Consider the following 20,714-nt stretch of genomic DNA (forward strand, 5'->3'; position numbering starts at 1 on the left):
TGTTTAACCCCAAATTAAATATTTGTTAGCAAGCTAAATATTTAATTTACAAACTGAATATTTAGTCTCAAAATAAATATTTTGCCCCAAACTAAATATTTAGTTGTAGGCTAAATAACCCAAATTATTGCTGTTTATTTTTGATCGTGTAATTTTACAAGTGGCACCTGATGCATAAGAAACACAAACAACGTTCACTGACTCCTTTCGATGTGTCGGAGCAGTGGCTCTACACAGAGCTGACCTGGGAGACCAGACATCACCTTGTTTCTGATCATAGTGACGGCAGAACAACTTAATCTGCAGAAGGCAAGGCAAACCAGAAATCTATGAATATGCCTTGAGATCCTGTCCACCTCAAACAGGATTAGAGGAATCCCGGGGTAAGTCCAACATGTGGTGGGAACAAACCACAGTTGTTGCTTTGGTCATACAAGCATCCCTGGCACCGCCGCAGATGCCTCTAGGGAGCATGGAGGGTTTTTCTGATGCACAAACCTCTGAAGGAGACACTGAGTGCAACTTCCTTTTTCACGAAATGTAAACAACATTGGAGTGGTGTCAAATTTTAGTAGCTCTAGGATTCTTTTGTCTTTGTCTTTTTGTCTCCTGCTACCGCTGTTCTTTTGGTTGTACTTACCCAGAATGCCCTGCGTTTTAGCCCGCTTCCTGTATTGGAGCGGCCTCTGGTGCGGGGTTCAATGCATAAACAGCTGCTGCATACAAAAAATGCAACTGGAAATGATTATGCCACCATATTCTGGCGCCCCTTAGTGTAGCGCCCCAATATTGACTCTTTGCACGTGAAGTCGCGCTCTTAGAAACTGCCGCTCCGCCATGTTTGACGTCAAAACAATAAGACGCTCCTCTAAAGCCTGTCAAAAAACTGACATATGGTAGCCTAATATAGGTTTATTTATTTAGTTGGTTTCACATTAAAAATGGTCACAGGATGCTGCGGTCAGCTGCACAAACAGAGGGATAGAAACCAGACTATTTTATAACTTTTAATGAAAGATACGCAGCGATGGATAACTGCTGTCAATCATAATGACTGTCAGCCCTCGGTGTAATCGTGAATAATCAGGGAACACTTTTTACAAGGTAAGTAGGTTAACGTTCATATACATTATAAGTAAGTACCATTAGAAGTAGGATATCCAATATCGCATTATGAAGAAGGTACGGCTAAACGCCGGTAACCATGGAGACAATGTAGCCTAGCGTGTATGGTAAAACTGGTTAGCATCTCGTCTTTTGTACGTTTTTAAGGCTTCTCCGGTGTAAGAGGAGCTGGTGTTTATAACTTAATGATATAAATCATGTGGTGTAAATTCAGGCAAACTCGATGATGTGTTGCTGTTTGATCAACACATCGGGAGGGAGGAGTTATGGGTCTGTTTCTAAGCTAGCCGTTTCAAACTTTTGTAAATGCCGACCTCTGTGAGATCCAACCAGGTGTGCGACGTTAACAGACAAATTAGCTCGACTCGAACAATGTAGAAGCCATGAATAAAGTGGCAAAATCAACTTTGGGAAACAATTTCGGTCGCTCTGATCAACACTCCCGACCCCTCACTTCCGACGTCCATCTTGGCTCCTCCAATTATTTAGTGACGCAGTTGCAAAGGGTCAATGGTACTTATTGCGCCCAGTACAGCAACTGGTGTGGAAGTCTAGAGAGGTCGACTGAACCAGCAAACCGGACACAGGAGGAGGTAGCAGCAGCGGCTTTCAAAGGTCTGCATTTTGTCTTCATATGAGACGCATTAATCCTCCCATCTTTATTCATTATCGGTCTGCGGTGTCCAGTCAATCAGCCAGTTAAGGCTGACGGAGCTGGCGCTGCACAAACACGCCACGGCCAGGGAGTAAAAAGGGAGGCTACGCTCCACACCACACAGCCCGAGTAGACACTGCAGCACAGACAGACTAACAGGGGCGGGATGGGGAGGAAGAGGAGAAAATGTGAGGAAGCTCTTTTTAAATAACAAGCCGAGGAGGAAGGGGGGAATTGAGAGGTTCAAAGCCAAACGAAGGGAGAGAGCAATCAATAACAAGATACGGAGAGATACAGGAGGACGAGAACACCTCCACAAACTACTGAGGTATGTAGGACTGGGAGGGGAAGGGGCGAGAGTGTGTGAGAGTTAGCGAAAGGGAGGGATATCCACTGCACTGTTGTGTGACTGGAAATTTAATAGAGCGAGGGAGGCGGGGAGGGAGGAGGAGGAGGAGGAGGAGGAAGGAGCGACGCAATGCAAGAGCTCAGAGCAAGAGCCGCTGCTGCTGGGAGGAAGCAGCAGCAGCGGGACAGGCTGCGGATGCTGATCCTCTCCATGTCTGCTGGAGCAGAAACAGGTCGGCCACCCTGTTGCATCCAGACTCGCTACGTGCACCAATCAGGCATTACATTACGACCACTGACCGCGGAAGTCAACATGATCCGTCACCTGGCACGGTCACACAAGTGTTTTAAGTCATCAGACTGATTCATTAGTAGAGAGAGGTTTTTAAGAAACTTTCATCTAGTAAGGGAGTAATCTTTTATTTTTTTTAAAGTATTCTAAAGAGGACCTATTTTTGTCCATCCATTTGAGTCTCAGTTTCTTCTAAAAGGAGCCCAAGCGATTAATAATAACCACCCAGCTGTTTTATGGTGTCTGGAAAATGAGTCTTTCAAAAACTTCCTGATTAATCACATTCAGGCGCTGCAATGTTACCTAGCAACCCAAGCATAGTTCCACCTGTTTCCTAACAACGTGCTGGTTCTCCAGCTTGTTTTAATGCTATATATGCTGTACAATGGCTGCTGGAAAAGACAACGAAGTTTTGTTGTTGACTTGCCACCCAGAAACCACTTTCTGATTTCTTGTTGGTTGTGCAGGAGGCTCCACTTCTGCTTTTCCGAGATGTACGATTGTATAATTGCGCATCTGTTTGCTTCCATTTTTAAGTGTGAGTGTAAACATTGAGTGTATTTGAATTTAAAGTGACAAGAGCCCCTAAAACAACTCATTTTAAACTGATCAGGCTAAAATTTAATTAACCAGAAATTATTATTATTTTTTTATTTTGCCCGTAGACCTGTCCTTACCTCTTTAAGAAAGCAAGCTTCTTATTAGCGCTAATGCCTCAAGACAAGAAGTATGCTAAAAGATGTAAAAAGAAAAGCATAACACTACACTCTAATTTAAAGAAATTCAACAACAAATCTAACACCTGTCAGTTTGGAAAGGGAGCTCGATAAATGTCTACAGTGTGAATCGTTATTCACACGTGGAGAAAACATGGAGAACCTTCCCAGTTATTACAAATAATTTATGTTTGTTGTTGCTGCCAGTAATCAGAGACGGTTCTCGCATACAGCCGGGTTTCCGAGGAAAACAGCTTGCTGCATTTCCTCGTTTATCTTTGTTAGATATCAGTTTGTTCGATGACGTGAAACGTCAACAGAAGAACTGAATGTTAGTCAAAAAGTGACCATTTTGTGCTCAGAGTTGATGAGTTAAAGCAGGTAAAACTGAGCAACTTGCTAATTAATAGCTGTTGTGAGGCGTTTATGGTCTGCAGTGATCAGTTTCAAACAATCAGCCGCCTCCCTTTTAATTCCCTGCTGAAGTGACTGACGGATCAGTCCCAAGCTGACCTTTTCCCTTTAAGTCGACCTTTACGTTTTCCTCTGTTATCCGTCCCTGGGGAGTCTTTGATAAACTGCTTTCACTGTGGATCAGCCGCACATCTCCTTCAGGAGGGGAAAAGCACAGAGTCCGGGTACACAGCGCGTCTCAAAGTTTCATTTTATTCACAATTGAAGCTCACATATAGATTTTTTGCAGATAGAAATGCTTTTTTTAAATGTTTTTGTTCATTTTAATGAAAATAATCCCTAAAATGGTTTTTTCTAGGAAATTTATCTCTGTTTAATGTTCAATAAAGGAGGTTATTGCAAAGAATTGTTACACTTAATGCCTGGGTCAATAATTTATTAACATTGATAAAAAAGCACTAGTTCCATTAGCAGATTATTTCACTTATACCACAATATTTTTCCCATAAGTGAAATAATCTTCCATTGAACTAGTGCTTTTTTAAATCAATGTTAATAAATTATTGACTTCAAGCTCATATATCTTGTAAAAGTTACTTTTAAGTTAGTCTAGCCTTATTTCAAGTGTATTAAGTAATTAGCTCTGAAAACTAGACAACAATACTTGGTAAGATTTTGTGTTTTTGCAGTGTAGTTTCCAGTCCCTGGACAGATTCAGTTAATCTAGTAACATTTTAACAAATCATAAATTGGTAAAGGCAACCAATTCATTATTCATATTTCACTAAACCCAACAGATTATTCAAGAACAATTTCATTGTTTTCATCAATAATGAGAACAAATTTGCTTATTTAATGATAACTACATTTTTGCCAAATGTGCCAACACTTTATAACTTGAACATGTTTTAATCTCATTTGGCAAACAAAAGACCATAAAGATGATTTTGTTTTTATGCTAAACAATAATATTCATATTCAAATCCACAGTTTTTTATTTTTAAGCCGTTATGAGGCACTGTGGGGAAACTTTAAACTGCTGCTGCGCCACTTACTCAACAGCTTGTTGCTAGGTAACCAAAGAATGAGTGAGTTGCTAGGTAACCAAAATGTGAGTGAGTTAGTTGATTCCACTCCACTTTCTTGGGGCTAATTGTGCTTTAATAACTGCATCAATGTGATTCCTGGTTGCTTTAATGGCGGCCTTCAGCTGGTCTCCTGTCTTCCTGCTGACTGCACTCCATAGATTCACGTTAAGCGGATCAGATCCAGACCAGTTCGCCAGCCAATGAAGAACCAACACCAGAAGATCACATGGATCCAAACATCACTGACTGTCTCTCGCTCTTCCTCCAGGCTCTTGGACCAAAGAAGAACCGAGTCCGTTTCCTGCTCAGCCCAGGTAAGACGCCTCTGATATTATCTATAAATATCCATAAATTAATATCGGCATTTCCTATCAGTCGATATCGATAATTGTTGATTAGTTTTTTTGTTGTAATTGTCTGAAATACTGCCAAACTGGTGGCGTGACTTTTCCTTTTTTATCCAGTTTGACTTCATGCTGTTGTTTTTAGTTTTTAGCAGTTATGAGGCACTGTGGGGAAACTTTACACTGCTGCTGCACAGGTCACTCAGCAGGTTGTTGCTAGGTAACCAAAGAATGAGTTGCTTGGTAACCAAAATCTGAGAGCGTTAGTTGATGTCACCAACTTTGCTTATTATAATATTCTATCTATTGTTATTGATCACGTGTCTATCGCCATATATATTGGTATTGATTGATACTTTATCCCTTTTTTTACCTTCTTTTAGTTTTAGTCATTGTTAACTTCTGGTTTTAGGCTTTTATTTTGAAGGGACGACTTTCAGTTTAACAACAAAGGAACTGATTAAACTGAGTTTGCCTCCACCAAACCTTTGAGTGAACTTTGCTCCCCATCCTCATGTTTTGTTTACTTAATCTTTATTTAACAAGGAAACAAACTGAGGGGAACAGTCTCCTTTTGGAAGACAGTTTTTCCTTCCACTAAATGTTTAGTTCCAACAAGACATAATAGGTAGATTTTATTACAGACCTGTAGTCCAAATTAAGAACAATCAATTATAAAAAGAATAGTAATGGTACATAAAATACATAAAAATTAATATTTTGCCAAAAATTCAGTAATTATGAGATCAATATGAGAAATTTAAAAGAAAATAACTTGAACATTTCTTAGTGTGAAAAGTTTAAAATTTGCTAGAAAAAAATCCTGACAGATGTGGAGATTCAGCACAGAAATTTTTTGAAAAAAAGTTTAAATTTTTTTTATTTTCTTGAAACTCAGAAATAAAAAATTTTTTCTAGAAAAATTCTGAGATAAATCTCAATTTTCTTCTTGCAAATGTTGGAGCTCAGAAATTTACTTGCTTTTCTAGAAAATTCTTGAAATGAATCTCAACATGTCTGAGTTTTTTTTCTCGCACATTCTCAACATTCAAAGCTCAGAAATTTCTTAAGACTTTGCCAGAACACTTCTGGATTATTTTTAGTTTTTTTTATAAGTCAAACATCTTCCATGATTAAAACATTCTCGCATGACCATACCAGAACATTTTCACAAACATAATCTTTATTTTTTAATTTGCGTTGAACGATCAACATAAACAGAAACAATGCTTGGAATATTTATTTTGTAATTAAATGAACTTTCCGATAATATTCTGTGATTTATTGACATGCACCTGCAGGGAGGATAAATGTGATTGTGTCTGCAGTGGCAGCGGCGCTCTGCACAGGTGGAGCTGTGTTGCCAAGCAGCAAATGCTCCTTACAGGAGAGGTTGCCCTGGATTTGTGGCAACTATCCGACTACATCGCATGAAATGCATGCTGTCTGCATATGTTTTGACTGTTTTATATTTAAAATAATGATGAGACTGCAGCAGCAGCTGCAGGAAGAGTCCGTGGTTGCATCCACCTGAAGATTTCTGAGACAATTCCCATCATACCAGCGGCGGCAGCAGCGCAGCACTTGGAAACGCTGAATCAATCTGAGAGAGAGAGAGATAGAGAGGCAGAGAGAGAGAGAGAGAGAGAGAGAGAGAGAGAGAGAGAGAGAGAGAGAGAGAGAGAGAGAGAGTCAGCGTCGGCGGCAGCTCTGCAGTGGAATACGCGGTTATTTGAGGAAAGCTTGGAGCGACGTTGCGTTTTTAGGACTCTATGAAGGCATTACGAGATTTTTCAAAAATGGTAAGTCTGTTTGACTTTCTCTCAAGCTCGTGTCTGTGATAATGATAATAATTATGGCTTTTTTGGTTATTATTAGATTTTTTATTTTTGCGTGTGCGCGCCTGTGTCCCGACAGTTAAGTGGCGTTTGATGCTCGGAGCGCAGCGGTAATCTGATATCCATGCGGTGAGTCCCGCGCTGTGCGGACTCTCACATCCACATGTCGGGATATATTCATATTTCCTCTCCGTAATCCAAACTTTTCCTCGCTGTTTGGTTGTTTTTGAAGCAGTTGGCGTTAACCTTGGATCATAAGATGGGCAGCATCCACTGTTGCGCAAGCGGTTCCCACTGAAATCTACTTATTTAACCCGATCGGGTCAGGCTGTTGCTTCACTCTGCCTTCACTCGAGCGGATCCTGGCCGATGACCCCTGATTTGGCGGTGGCGAGAAACGCGCAGGCAGCTTGCGGGTTTTTGCGCGCAGGGTGCGTTAAATAAGAAGCTCTGTGTCAAACTCAAGGCCCGGGGGCCAATTTTGGCCCGCCATAACTTCTTATGTGGCCCTCTAGAGCCTTCAGGATAACAGTTGTGTGCTTAAAAAGCAAAGCAGTTTTTTTCTGTATGCTGCCATGTTACATGAATCTGTCTCTAGTTTTTCATGATACCAGGGTTGAAGAAATTGACGCTAAATGAACAGATTCCTCTTTTTTGTGCAAGTTTATTGCAAATTTGAGTTTAACTGATGCTAACTCCCAACTGCAGGTGGTAGTGTTTCCTTCTTCACGTACCTTCAATTCGCTGAGTTATTTTTAAAGTTAAATATTATAATAAACATCTTTTCACGTAGATAAGTCCCTCAAGGGTTTCGCAATTCCATGATTGTAGACATTTGCGCTAAATGAACAGATCCTTGTATTTTTTTGCAAGTTTACCACAAATGTTCTGCAAAAATGGTCAAAAACATTAGTTTTTGGTAATGCTAACTCCCACCTGCAGGTGGCAGTGTTTCTTACTTCTTAAAATTAAATTATGCTGAAGATATTTTCATAAAAGTACATGCAGTTTTTTGTGATTCTTGCTGAAAAATATTCTAGATTAACAGATCCCTGAATTTTTTGGGTGCTTATTGGAAATTTTCCTCAAAAATGGTGAAAAACATCAGGCGTAATTGATGCTAACGCCCACCTCCAGGTGGCAGTGTTTCCTAATTCCTATTTCTTCAATTCGATGAATTCTTCCTAAAATTAAATATTATTGAATATTGATCAGTCACGCCACGATTTCATGATTTTTTTGTGATTTTCTTCAAAAATAATAAAGAGTTTGTGCTGCTAATTCAGAAACATTTGCCAGGAATTTTGTAACTTTGTGCTTTTGAAGTTCTGCCTCTTTCCATGTCCAGATGGTGGATTGATTGGATTTCTTTGAAATGTTCAAAGCTTGAGATATTTAATCCTGCGTTAAACTTCCCTTTCTGACGTGTCGCACGAAGCCGTTTGTTCTGGAACGTTTTCTAACGAACCCGTCAGGTTTGGACAGAACGGTTGAATTTATCCTTAGCTCAGATTTAGGGCTGCAACAAATGATTATTTTAGTTATTGATTAATTAAAAACGATTAATTGGATAAAAAATGGCCACATTCTACAGATTTCTTTGTTTAAGGCTTTTTATACAATAAAAAATGATCTTTTTGTGTATTTGCTTTAAGAGATACAAATGAACCAAAAAAAAAATCTTTTTAAATAAGAGAGTAAACACCTAGAGTTAGTGAGTGTTTGATAATTTGGTGATCAGTTTTAGATTAATCGATTAATAATTGGATGGGAAAAGGTGCTTTCTTTGACTGGGTGAAATTTCACTTGTTTAGTTTTTGGTAGAATATATTTACAGGCAAAGGATTTTTTTGTGTTTCTTTTTTTTTAACCATAAATGCTAAATATCCTAATTTTACGGCAGTTTTGACTTAATTAACACTCTGAGTATGTTGTACTTTCAGCAATCTGGATTTTGTTCTGAGTCTGTCTATCCCAACGATTAATCGTAAATTAGTTGATGATTATTTCACTATTGATTAATCGCGATTAGTCGTTTCAGCCTTAATGAGAGTACACACCTGTGGACAGTATTTAATGACGAGGTGCTCTCTGAAGGAGTGAGAGGGGGTGAATACAAAAACACACAAAGTTCAGTCTTATGCACTCAGACTAAAACACTAAAAAACGTTTTTGATAAAATGCCAATAATAAACAATTTTGAGCTTAAATTTTGCAAACCATATTCACACACTGCTCTTTATGGTGCCTGTAAAGTTAAACTCTTTTCCAGCTCCACCATCAAGAGAATGACCATGATGTATACCGTTTATGGGCCTGCGCTTTACGGCTCCACTAGGTCCTAAACTTTAAGGCGATGGTAATTTTTTATGTTGAGCGTAAAACTGTGCATGTTATCTGCTGTGACGAAGGGAGTCTCTGTCATCTGACGATTATGAAGCGTGCAGCAGCAGCAACACCAGTCACTGCAAGGCCACAGTTTCATGGGAAGCTTGTCACATAATATCATATTTAAAGGCAAGGTCCTCCAGTGGAGGGAGCGGGGACGCGCTTTCCACATATCAAGACATGTTTGCACTGAAGAGCGAGGCTGAAATGTCTCCAGGATTTGTTGATTTTCAACTTCTATATATTTATATTTTATAATATTTAGGGGCAGATTGTCGAGAATTTGGTCTTTCTGCCAGAGAGAATCCTCTCATTACTTACATCGAGGCGACCAGTATGGAGGCATACGAAGGTTTTAAAATGTAAGGTTTCCAAACCTTACAGAAAACCTCCTCAAGCAACTCTGTCTGTAATCTTTGGGTAACGAGCCACAGAGAAACAAAGAAAACCTGAGAATTAAATCTGTCGGCTGTTTCTGTACTTCCTTTTGGTTTCTGCTGCCTTTAAAATCACTGCACAGATTATTGGCAGTAAGTTCATGTTTCTGGTATCTGGAAAGTGAGCCTTTTCCAGAATCTCCAGAATGTAACGTCACAAATCAACAGGCACTTCCCGTTACCTAGCAACGCCCCAGTGAAGCCCACCCGTTACCTAGCAACCACAGTGGAGCTCCAGCACGTTTGGTCAGCTGGTTTAACCTCTATATGCGCTTTACAATGGCTGCTGGAAAAGACAAGTGTTTTGTTGTTGACTTAACAAAACACTTGTCTTTTCCAGCAGCCATTGCTACTGAGACCAGTAGCAGCTTTTTTTGGATTTAAAGTGACAAGAGGCCCTAAAGCAGCTCATTCTGAACTGAGTAGACTGAAATCTGAATACCTAAGAATGATTTTCTGCAAAATATGTTACAAACGTGTTTTTTGTCACCTGTAGACCTATGCTAACTTGTTAAAGGAAGCATAATAGGTCACCTTTATCACACATGGTCCTACATGTTGTGCTGAATCCTCACAAATTAAACGCCAGCTGAGCCATTTCAGTCATTTGAGGGTTCAGGCCAGGCTGCTCTTTCATTTCTGTGGCGCATCGCTTGACCAATGAGCTCGATGAAAACAAGCAGGCAGGTTAACAGGGACATGCTAAATTACACCTGCACACCTGTTCTGCAGAGGAAGGGTGTGATTTTGAGATAACGCGCCTCCGACGCCGCAGGAGTTTCGAGCTAATAGGGATTATTTCTGGCGGAGATCGGCGCAAATCCTCCCAAAACAAACAAACGGAGTGAAAAGGGTCAGTGGGGTCAACTGAGATGGTGAATCTCTCAAATTAAAACTCGCTTTTTCCAATCTGGTGAAAGAGCAGCTCGACTCTTTGTGTCCTCTTACTGTAAAAGGACAAAGGATTCAAGAGGATGCATCTGTTGCTGCTTTAACGGTTGCAATTAAAGTTACTAATTGGTTGATTGTTATGACGATTAATCAATTATTCTGACGATTAATCGGATTAGAAAATGACACATTCTACAAATTTGTCACTTGTTTATTTGTAAAACACTACAAATATGTTTTTAAAATTCAAACTAACAAATAATTAAACTCCTTTTTAAAATAAAATCAACATTTTATTTCGTAAAATGCAACAACGGAGCTTTCCTGTATTGAACGGTTGATCATTTGTTGGAAAGAACGGATCTGCGTTCTTAGTGAAAAGCTCAGCCCTTTCTGCTTGACTTAACATCAGCACAGTGTGTGGATCATTTGTTGACTATTTATTGGGTTAACTCATCAATAATTCAATAGCAAAAGGTGCTTAACAGGTGTTATTGTATTTTTTATAGAATTTGAAGCAGGTAAAACTAAAATTGCCACTGGGTTGAACATATTTGTAGACAAAGTTTTTTTTAATCTGTAATGAAAGTTATATATTTTTTGTACAGTTTTGACTTAATTACTACTCTGAGTCTGTTGTTCTTCGAGCACCTGGCCTTGTTTGAGTCTGTATACGTCAGTTAACGATTAATTAATTACTAACTTAGTTGACGATTATCCCAATAATCAATTAATCACGATTAATCTGATTAATCATCTCAGCCCATTTAAAAAACTTTTTGAAAACAGCCGTTAGCCTAAATTTGTGTGAGCTTGCTTGTGGCTTCGGCACATACAGTGACTTCTTCCACTCCTGAGAAGGACCAAGATAATAGATGACACTTGAACCGCTCTAATCAGGCCAAGCTGGTTGCTGATCTCTTCATAGAGCGAGGGTGTCAGTGATTGATGGAGGCACAACTTGCTGATGCGCACAGGCTGAAGGGTGAGGGGAGAGTCACTGATCAGCCAAAAGAGACTGGAAACTGTAGGAACAACTGCAGACTGTCCCCCCAAACGAGGCTGATTTTCTGCTGCAAACGATTCACCACATCCTGTTTCCTGCACACGGTGGTGGTGGAATGCTTCACTATGCCAAGCAAAGTAAATCCAGTAATGTGTTGCATAAACAAACGTGTGATTTAGCCCCTTTGGCTAAGAACCTGCTACACTGATAAAATTTCCCCCATCATTCTTTTTTATGCTGCACAGTATTTATCTTCACAAGCTGCTTCAACTTCCACACAGAAAAGTTATGAACTCTATTTTTAGTTATTAAATGTCTCATCCTAAAGAAAGCTTCTTAGATTTGTAACATCTGGGTAACCGATTATTCTATGGATTATTCTGGCGATTAATCATTTAATCAATGTTTCAATTTGTCTGATTAACCATCAAACACATTTTAAAATCAAAGATAACGTGCCTAAATATAAAGGTTGTTTGTAAATAGTGACTTGATTTATGTCATGGTCTTTGGCCTTAGGGTTTTTATTCTGATGATTAATCAATTAATCAGATTAAAAATTGGCTCTTTTTGGAAAAATAAACTTATGCCTTGTTGTTTTATTGTGTTTTTTGCACATTTTGGTTTATTGCAGCTTTAAATATGTTGTTCTTTCAGCAAATCAGTTTCTGTGGTGAGTCTGTATACACCTGTCAATGATTAATCGATTACTAAATTAGTTGACGATTATTTCAATAATCCATTCATTACAATTCGATTAATCGTTTAGGCTCTCCATAATTAGCATTTTGCATCATTTGCAGTAAGTCCACAAAAACAATGTTTTGCGTTTCATCTATGCCTGGAAGCATGAATTTCAAACTCCGGCAGTAAAAAATAAACATAAAAACATCATGAAGTTGGAATCACAAAGCTCTAGATGCTAACATTAGCATTTTAATGCTAGCAAGCTTGGTTAGTTTAGGCCTCAGAGGTCTGAGAGAAGCCTGAAAATATGAAGAAGCACCTTGTGCTAAATTAGAGTAACGTTCTTCTTCCATGATTAATTGTTGTTTTCTTATTTTATACATGCAGTAGTTCCAGCCAGAACCTTTGTGTTTGCATGTTTCTGGTACTCCCATAAATCTGACGTACGAGCAACATCTGCAAACAACACGGATGGATGACAAAGCTGCTTCTCTTGACCTACCGGGAATTAATTTTTGCTTCAAAAAAGGATCTGATGCGTCACTGAAAAGACTTGTTGTGTTCCAGTTATGCTAAAAGGAGTTAAAAAATAATAAATGTTTGTCGTTTAGCTCACATATTTAACCAGTAATTTAGCAGCAAAAGTGGTTTTTGAAATATTGCTTATTTTGTCGGTGTAGTTTTCTATTAAACTGCGATTAATTAATTACAGACCCTGCAATTAACTCCCACCCCCACATAAATAATTTTCTATTTAGTGAATGAGTGGATAATGGAAAAACAACCTCAGTTTATGTTGCACATATTGCCAAGAACTCAAACTTGGACAGTGATTTATATGTTTCTTTTGCATGATGTGCCACTATTCGATCATCAGTAACCAGGGGCCAGCGGAGCACATGTGCAGTGACCCGGCTGCAGCAGAACCGCTGTTCCCCTGCGATGGCTGGATGGGCACTATTACCCATGATTGGTTTGCCTGAGTCTCCCGTCCAGGCCTGGGTGTTGGCCCTCCGGGGATCATGATGGCTGTCCGGGGCATTAATTACTGAATATAGTAGGAGGAATGGGAATGGTTAATTGCATAAAAATGAATGCTATAATCCATTGAATTGACATAATTAGAAATGGTGAGATTTCCCCTGAGGAATATGTTCTCATCATGACCAAACGTGGAGAGGGAAAAATGAAGCTGAAAAATGAACTGAGGATGCTCTTCCTTCCTCGTGAGTTTGTAAACGTCCTGGGGGAGATTTCAAACTTGGTGCGAGATTTTTTTTAAAGGTGACCTACTATGCTTCCTTGAATAGCTCTATACAAAACATGTTCATTATGTTTTTTTGCACAAATCATTCTGAGATGATGAAATTTTAGTCTGGTCAGTTCAGAAAGAGCTGTGTTGGGGCCTCTTGTCACTTTAAATCAGAATAATCTGCCGCTGGCCACGCCCCCCAACTCAACATTTACACTCATGTGTGAAAATGGCTGCTGACAGATATGCAATTATATAACCGCAGAACTTTGAAAAGTAGAACTGGAGTCTCCTGCACAACCAGTAAGAATGCAGCGAGTGGTTTCTGAATGGTAGGTCAATAACTAATTGATTAAATAATCGCATTTAATTAATCAAAATGAGCTTGATAGCTTTCATTGTGATTATTAATGTTTTTTGAAAGGTAATTTTGTTTACTTTTCATAAACCATTTTATTTATGGATTTGGTTGTGTGAGGTTTTCATTTCTGTTTTATTTATTGGACATTTGAAATATTTTCCAGTTCAAGAGTGAGGTGTTTTCTGCATAATTAAAGTTTATTGGTCTTTCAGAGAGCAAACCTACGTGATCACTTGAAAATTGTCTCAAAACAACAATATTATAATTTACAATTTAGTATCCAGGAAAAGTTATTACTATGACAGGGGTACCAACAATAATACAGTTGTCTTTTCCAGCAGCCATTGTACAGCGCATACAGCAGTGAACCAGCTGAACAGCTTTTGTTTTTTTTTTTAGTTGGGTTTTGTAAGAGGACTTTGGGTTTGGGTTTTTTTAAAGGTGCCCTCTTATATTATACTGTTACTGTTACTATTGTTACCATATGTGCTGGAATTCTGCTTGGGTTGCTAGGTAACGGGCTGGTCTTCTCCGGGGTTGCTAGGTAACGGCAGTGCCTCCTGATTTGTGACGTTACATTCAAGCTGATTGTTTTCCAGACACTAAAACACATTAATTTATTGGCCAAAAAAAAAAATCTGACTGGCTGTTTTTTTTAAGTGCTTTTGTTGGTTTTAGCAGCAGCAGCAGCAGAATCCCAAATAGAAGTACAAAAACGTCAAAAAAAATGTGAGTGTTGATTTATATATCCTCTTTAAATAAGTCGCGCATGCAGCGGCTGAGCTTGGCTGTCGGATGCCGAGTCGAGTCAGAGGAAGAGCTCTTCTCCTCTCTGTGTGTGTTAGCAAATGTGATTGGATAATGAAGGCGATCCGGCCTGACCACCCTGCGCCGCAGCTACTGCTGGCTCGGCTGCGTTACGGCTCGGAGTCTTCAGGGAGTTTGTTTCGGGTCAGTGATGGCATAAGAGCTCACTACAGCATTGCAGAGTCGGGCTGGGGCCTTTCCTCGGTTCGGTCTGCCTCGCTGACTGGCTCCGCTAGCTGCAGGCGCAACGGTAGAGTCATACTGATACTGCTATACGGCAGGCCGTTTGTGCATAAAATATGACTCACTTCCATTCCAGACATCTGAAACTGGTTTAAAACTTGACAAATTAGTAAATTAGGATAACTGTAACTATATTTTCACAAGACAAAATTTCTGTTTGACTTATCTCTATTTACATTCTGACTAGTATAAATGACAACAGATTTACCGTTAATTTATATGGAGGCTTCAGATATCTACAATACGTTTTTGACTATTTGAAACATATATTTCAGATACCAGGAATTATATTATGACCAGTTATAAAGTAAATTTAAGATTTTTTTTTCTTCTGGCTAGTCTGTATCCTAATTAAAGATAACTTGAATGACAAATTATTTCAAGATATCTCAAGTGTATTTTTAGATAAAGTCGACTAGTTCAATTCAAATTGTGGATTTCTTGAACAACTAGACGAAACTAAATCAGTTGTAATTTTGACTAATTAAAATTCATTTTTTAAATTTTTAGATATCTGTAATGACAGCTTTTCTATTTCAGATATCTTGAATTAACATTCGGTCTAGTCAAAACATCACAGATTTATGTAGCATATTGAAATCTTAATAAAACAATAAAGATAAAAAAAATAGGAAAAGGTTTTGGAAAATGCTCCATTTCATCTTGGGAATGGGGAATAAACAGTATTATTACAGATTAATTTGAGATATCTTGACTAAATCCCTTTCAGTTTTCAGTGCAAACATCTCAATAGACCAGAAACAAAACAAAACTTTCCTTTCTTTATGTTAAAAAGGAAATTCTTAATTCAGGCATCAAAAAATGTACTTTCAATTAGTCATAATTATGTTTGTGATATCTAAAATTGCAATTGCGGATGTGTGACCCTTAAAATGACAAATTTGAGATATTTTAATCTGTCAAAATGTAATTGAAGATATCTTAAATTATTATTCTTGCTAGTCAGAATGTGAAAGCAGGAATCTTAAATTCCCATTTTGGAAAGTCAAAATGTAGCTGTGTTCAGTCAAAATGCTTTTTTAGACATCTGATAATCCGTAGTCAGATGAAACCAATTTTATGTTAAAAGGGCCTGCCATACATAAGCAGCACAAAAGAGCGTATGTGCAACTCCTATTTCATCTATCAAAATATGACATTTTGATTAGTTTAATTACATTTGTGATCTGTTAAATTGAAATTGCGGATGTGTGACCTTTTAAAATACGAATTTTTTGACGTCATTTGAGATGCAGTGAAATAAATTTGCCAAAATGTAATTGACGAAATCTTAAATTATTGTTCTTACCAGTCAGAATGTGAATGCAGATATCTTCAATTACCGACCCGGATAGTCAAAATACATTTTTAGATAATCTGGAATGTAATTACAGATAGCTGGGCGAAACAGATTTTTTGTTCAAACTGCCTGCCATAACTGATGATGACAGTATAAATATTGATGATGTAGATGGCACGAATGAGAGATAAACATGGATAACATATAACCCCAGTGACCAAAGTGTGATGCTTAGCAGGTTTTTTTTACTCCCCCCCTGATGCCGTTGTTTTTTAATTTCATTTCATCTCCGTGCTGCGTGTGATTCAGCCCGACAGAGCCAGGTTTGGTTTCCACGGCACTCTAAGAGATCACAATGAGATGCCTGGAGAGAAGCGTGGGCGCGCTGTCGCACAAGATGACACGTAATCAAATGTCCTTTTTGTATCTGCTCGGAGGTTGTTGTATTTTCGGGGGCAGCGGCGGGGGCGGCGCTGATGTCACGGCGAGATGCTGGCTCCAGAGGAGGCCGCGCAGACGTGCCAGCAGCGGCGCCAGGGGAGCCGGAGGGAGCCACGGAGGAGGCAGTTAGCAAAGCCGCATGCCGTCACTGTGATAAATCTCAGATCTGGCTGTACAATGAGGTCGATTCCTCGCACACCTTCACCGTTTGCTTCCCAGCGGCCGCTGTATTAGGAACACCTGTTCACACTGCAAAACCACAAAGTCTTACCAAGAAGTTTAGTTTCTACTGCAGACTAAATTAACTTACAAGTAACTTTACAGCGAGATGTAGGAGCTTGTTTAAAATAAATAACTCCTTCATATTGATAAAAAAGAACTGGTTCTACAAGACATTGTGATATATATTCAATATATTGGTTCATCAATATTAAGGGAATACTGGCTTAAAGAGGCTCCTATATCTTCCTGAAAAGTTACTTAGTTAGTTTTATCTTATGTCAAGAGTAATGAGATATTTGCACAATAAACGAGACAAAAATCCTTGGTGATATTTTGCCGTTTTCCCCTTCATTTGACGCACAGAAGCAAAAGAGAGGAGAATTTATCTTCATACACTGTAAAAACGCAAAATCCTACCACCAAGTATTTCAGGCCTAGTTTCTGTTCAAATACCTTGAAATAAGACAAAATTAACTTACAACCACCTTTTCAGCAAGAAATATGAGCTTATTTAAAGTAAATGTTATATTTTTTAAAAGTTATAGTTCCACTGGCAGATATTTTCACTTTGAATAAGTAAAATAATCTGCCATTGGAACTATAACTTTTTCATCAATATTAAGGAATTATTGATTTCAAACAAGCTCCAATATGTTGCTGAAAAGTTTATTTTAAATTAGTTTTATCTTATTTTAAGTGTAGTAAGATATTTCCACTAGAAACTAGACAAGAAAAAACCCCTTGGTAATAACATTTTGTGTTTTTGCAGTGCAGTTCCCTTCCTAACACAAGCACGGAGCAGAAACTCTGCGTCTAGATGTCCGGGAACCAACTTTCTACAGTCCTAACCGAGAAGGAGAGAATATTTAAGTCGAGTTTATTTGTGCAGCACATTTCAGCAACAAGACAAGTTCAGAAATCTTCATGCGATAAAAACGTTGCACACTAACCAATTATGAAAAAAAGCAACAAATGCCTTCGTCAAGCAAATATACATCAAATATCTTGGTGGTTCAGTGATGTAAAACTAACATCAGTATCTTACCGTCTCTTCTCTCAGTGTAGGGACTTTGGAACGGGGCTGATGTTCTCTTACTTCCTGGTTTTAGTCAGAACTTCAGCGGCAGCGTTCTGGATCTGGTTGGTTGCAGTAATCAATGTGACTAAATATAAACACATGGTTCAGTTTCTGTAGATCTTGTTGGACATTAGTTCTTTAAACCTGGAAATGTTGCTCAGGTGATGGAAGGCCGACTTTATGATTCTGCATCCAACTGAAGCAGCTTAATCATCAGTTATTCTGACAATTGATCGATTAAACGGATGAAAAAAATTCGGCACATTCTGTATTTAACCACTGAAGCTTCACAATGCTACAAATGCATTAACATTTTCCATCCATCCATCCATCTTCTTTACACCCTTGTCCCTCAGTGGGGTCGGGAGGTGCTGCTGCCTCTCCAGCTGGCGTTCCAGGCGAGAGGCGGGGTCACCGTGGACAGGTCGCCAGTCTGTCGCAGGGCAACACAAAGACACACAGGACACACAACCATGCACACACACACTCACACCTAGGGGCAATTTGGAGAGGCCAATTAACCTGACGGTCATGTTTTTGGACTGTGGGAGGAAACCGGAGTACCCGGAGAAAACCCACCATGCACAGGGAGAACATGTAAACTCCATGCAGAAAGACCGGGGCCGGGAATCGAACCCAGAACCTTCTTGCTGCAAGGTAACAGCTGTACCAACTGCGCCACTGTGCAGCCCGCGTTAACATTTTATCACATAAAATGTAATAATATGGCACTCCTTCAGTGTACACTTGGTCGTATGTAGCAAAGTGTAAATCTGCTGCTAAAAAACTTCTTCTAACATCAACATGTTTGATTTCTGCTTGAATTAAGATCAGTACAAAGCAAGACTGATTATTTTCTATTAACCGATTAATAATTGGATAGCAAAAGGTGATTAATATGAGATTTTTTAGCAGAATTTGAACCAAGTCCAGCTAAAATTATCCAACAGGTTGAGCTTCGGATAGAATATATTTACAGGCAAAGACTTTTTTTTTTTTATCTAAATGAAAAACATGTTTTTAGTAATTACATGTTGGCTTAATTATTGCTCTGATTGTGTTATTTTAGTACAATCACAGCCTTTTTTAGAGTCAGTAAATGATTCATTGATTACCAAATCAGTTGGCAATTATATCAATATTTGATTCATCGCGATTATTGTGATTAATCGTTCCAGGCCTGTTAAAAACACATACGCAGTTAACAGTGGGCTCCTGTGGAGCATGTAAATATCTGAGCAACAGGATAATGCAACATTTAAATCTTAATTAATCTCTAATGCGTACTTCCACCATCTTAGGAACTTTATTAGGCAACTTTTCAGATCCCTCTAGTGCATTTTGTTTTAGAAAAAGAGACTCTGGCAAATCAGTAAAGCAAGTATGGTTCTTACTTTTCTCTACGTACCTTAAACTGTCCCAAAGGTCTTACAGGTGGCTAAGTCCTTGCACAGCACTTTTCCGAGTGCAATAAATATTTTTTCCCCCAAATTTAATGAATAGTTGTTTTAAATTGAGCAGCTGTACGTGAAAATGAGTTCGTACTGCGCTCCACTGGCCTCCGCAGTCAGCAGATCGCAATCCAACGGAGAACCGTCGGCATGTGACTCCAACAGGAGATTTGCATCCTGGATGTGCAGCTGAAACTTTTGCAGCAACTGTGGGATACTATTATGTAAATACGGAGCCAAACCTCTGAGGAATAGCTCCAGCACCTGGTTGAAAATGTGCCATGAATATTTAAGGCGGTTCTGAAGGAAGACAGGAGTCCGGTACAGTACTTTGAAGGCATGTTTCACTGAGTATGCACAGTGTTGACATTTTTATAGCAGTAGTGAGGCGTTCAGGTTCAACTTCCCTGTTGGTTTTTATGCAGACTGTTTTAATTAAAACGTTGAAAGTAGGGCTGCAACTATTTATGATTTTAATAACCAATTATTTGGTTCATCTGATAAATAATTGCCACAATTTTAACTGATTTTTAATTAAACCACCAAAGCTTATTTTATAAAATATTATTTAAAATGAACCAATACAAATAAATACAAAAATCAGCTTCTTGTTTAAATAAGAAAGTAAATATTTTATTACCTAAAATGCAGTAACATAGCATTATTTTTAGTGAATTTGAACTGGGTGAAGCTAAAACTAAACCACCTGCGGAGTTGTGGGTAAAACAACTATATATATATATATATATATATATATATATATATATATATATATATATATATATATATATATATATATATATATATATTGTACAGTTTTGGGTTAGTTACTGCTCTATTCTAGTTAGCGAATAATTTATTATTAAATTATTTTAATTGTTGAATAATTATTTTAGTAGTTGTCATGCAGAAGGCTTTAAATAAAATGTTAAAACAACATTTCGAGCTAGCCTGGTAAAAACTACCCCTTTGTTCTTCGCTTTGCTTCGTACAGCGGGTCTGGACTGGACTGTGTTGGAAGTTTCACTTTTTATTCAGTCGCAAACGTTTGGTTGTCATGACAACTATTACGTTTGTAATGCGCCAGTTCGTATGAAGCTTACCGGAAGTTTCCTGCGCTGCAAACAACCAATCTTCGCCGTTGTGGAGCCGAACTAGATCGCTATTGAAGCTAAATAGACATTTGGAAGTGCGACCAACACGGACTGAATGGCTTTGTTGACTTGATATTGCTAAAACTGCAGGCAGACCACTTTTCTAAAACAGCGCAGAAAATCGACGTCATCGTTCACTCTGTTCGCTGATTGGTCCGGCTGAAAATCTACCGGGA

The 20,714-nt window shown here is 38.6% G+C and overlaps 1 protein-coding gene and 1 long non-coding RNA gene across 6 annotated transcripts in view; one reads left to right on the top strand and one right to left on the bottom strand.

The window, feature by feature from the left end:
- The first annotated feature begins 866 nt into the window (after nucleotides 1-866).
- Nucleotides 867-20,714, top strand: part of lrrc4ba (leucine rich repeat containing 4Ba) — a 54,121-nt gene continuing 34,273 nt past the window's right edge. The window contains exons 1-2 of one of the 4 annotated variants that reach the window (XM_081610280.1): nucleotides 867-1,104; nucleotides 4,907-4,952. The gene's annotated coding sequence lies outside the window, so the exon portion shown is untranslated. Of the gene's footprint in view, nucleotides 1,105-1,640; nucleotides 1,741-1,986; nucleotides 2,109-4,906; nucleotides 4,953-6,652; nucleotides 6,785-20,714 lie in introns of those variants that run through there. The other 3 variants (XM_081610279.1, XM_008416403.3, XM_008416399.3) reach the window with 3 other exon arrangements.
- Nucleotides 5,964-20,595, bottom strand: LOC108166505 (uncharacterized). 2 transcript variants are annotated; one of them, XR_001776870.2, is made up of 3 exons: nucleotides 20,488-20,595; nucleotides 17,901-18,018; nucleotides 5,964-6,585 (listed from the first exon to the last, which is right to left on the bottom strand). It is a non-coding gene; the product is annotated as an uncharacterized LOC108166505 (long non-coding RNA). The 2 variants fall into 2 exon arrangements; XR_014088748.1 differs by lacking the exon at nucleotides 5,964-6,585 and adding an exon at nucleotides 15,218-16,882.

The sequence above is a fragment of the Poecilia reticulata genome, chromosome 8 (genome assembly GCF_904066995.2).
Source record: "Poecilia reticulata chromosome 8, P_reticulata-male-v2, whole genome shotgun sequence".
Lineage (NCBI taxonomy): Eukaryota > Metazoa > Chordata > Actinopteri > Cyprinodontiformes > Poeciliidae > Poecilia > Poecilia reticulata.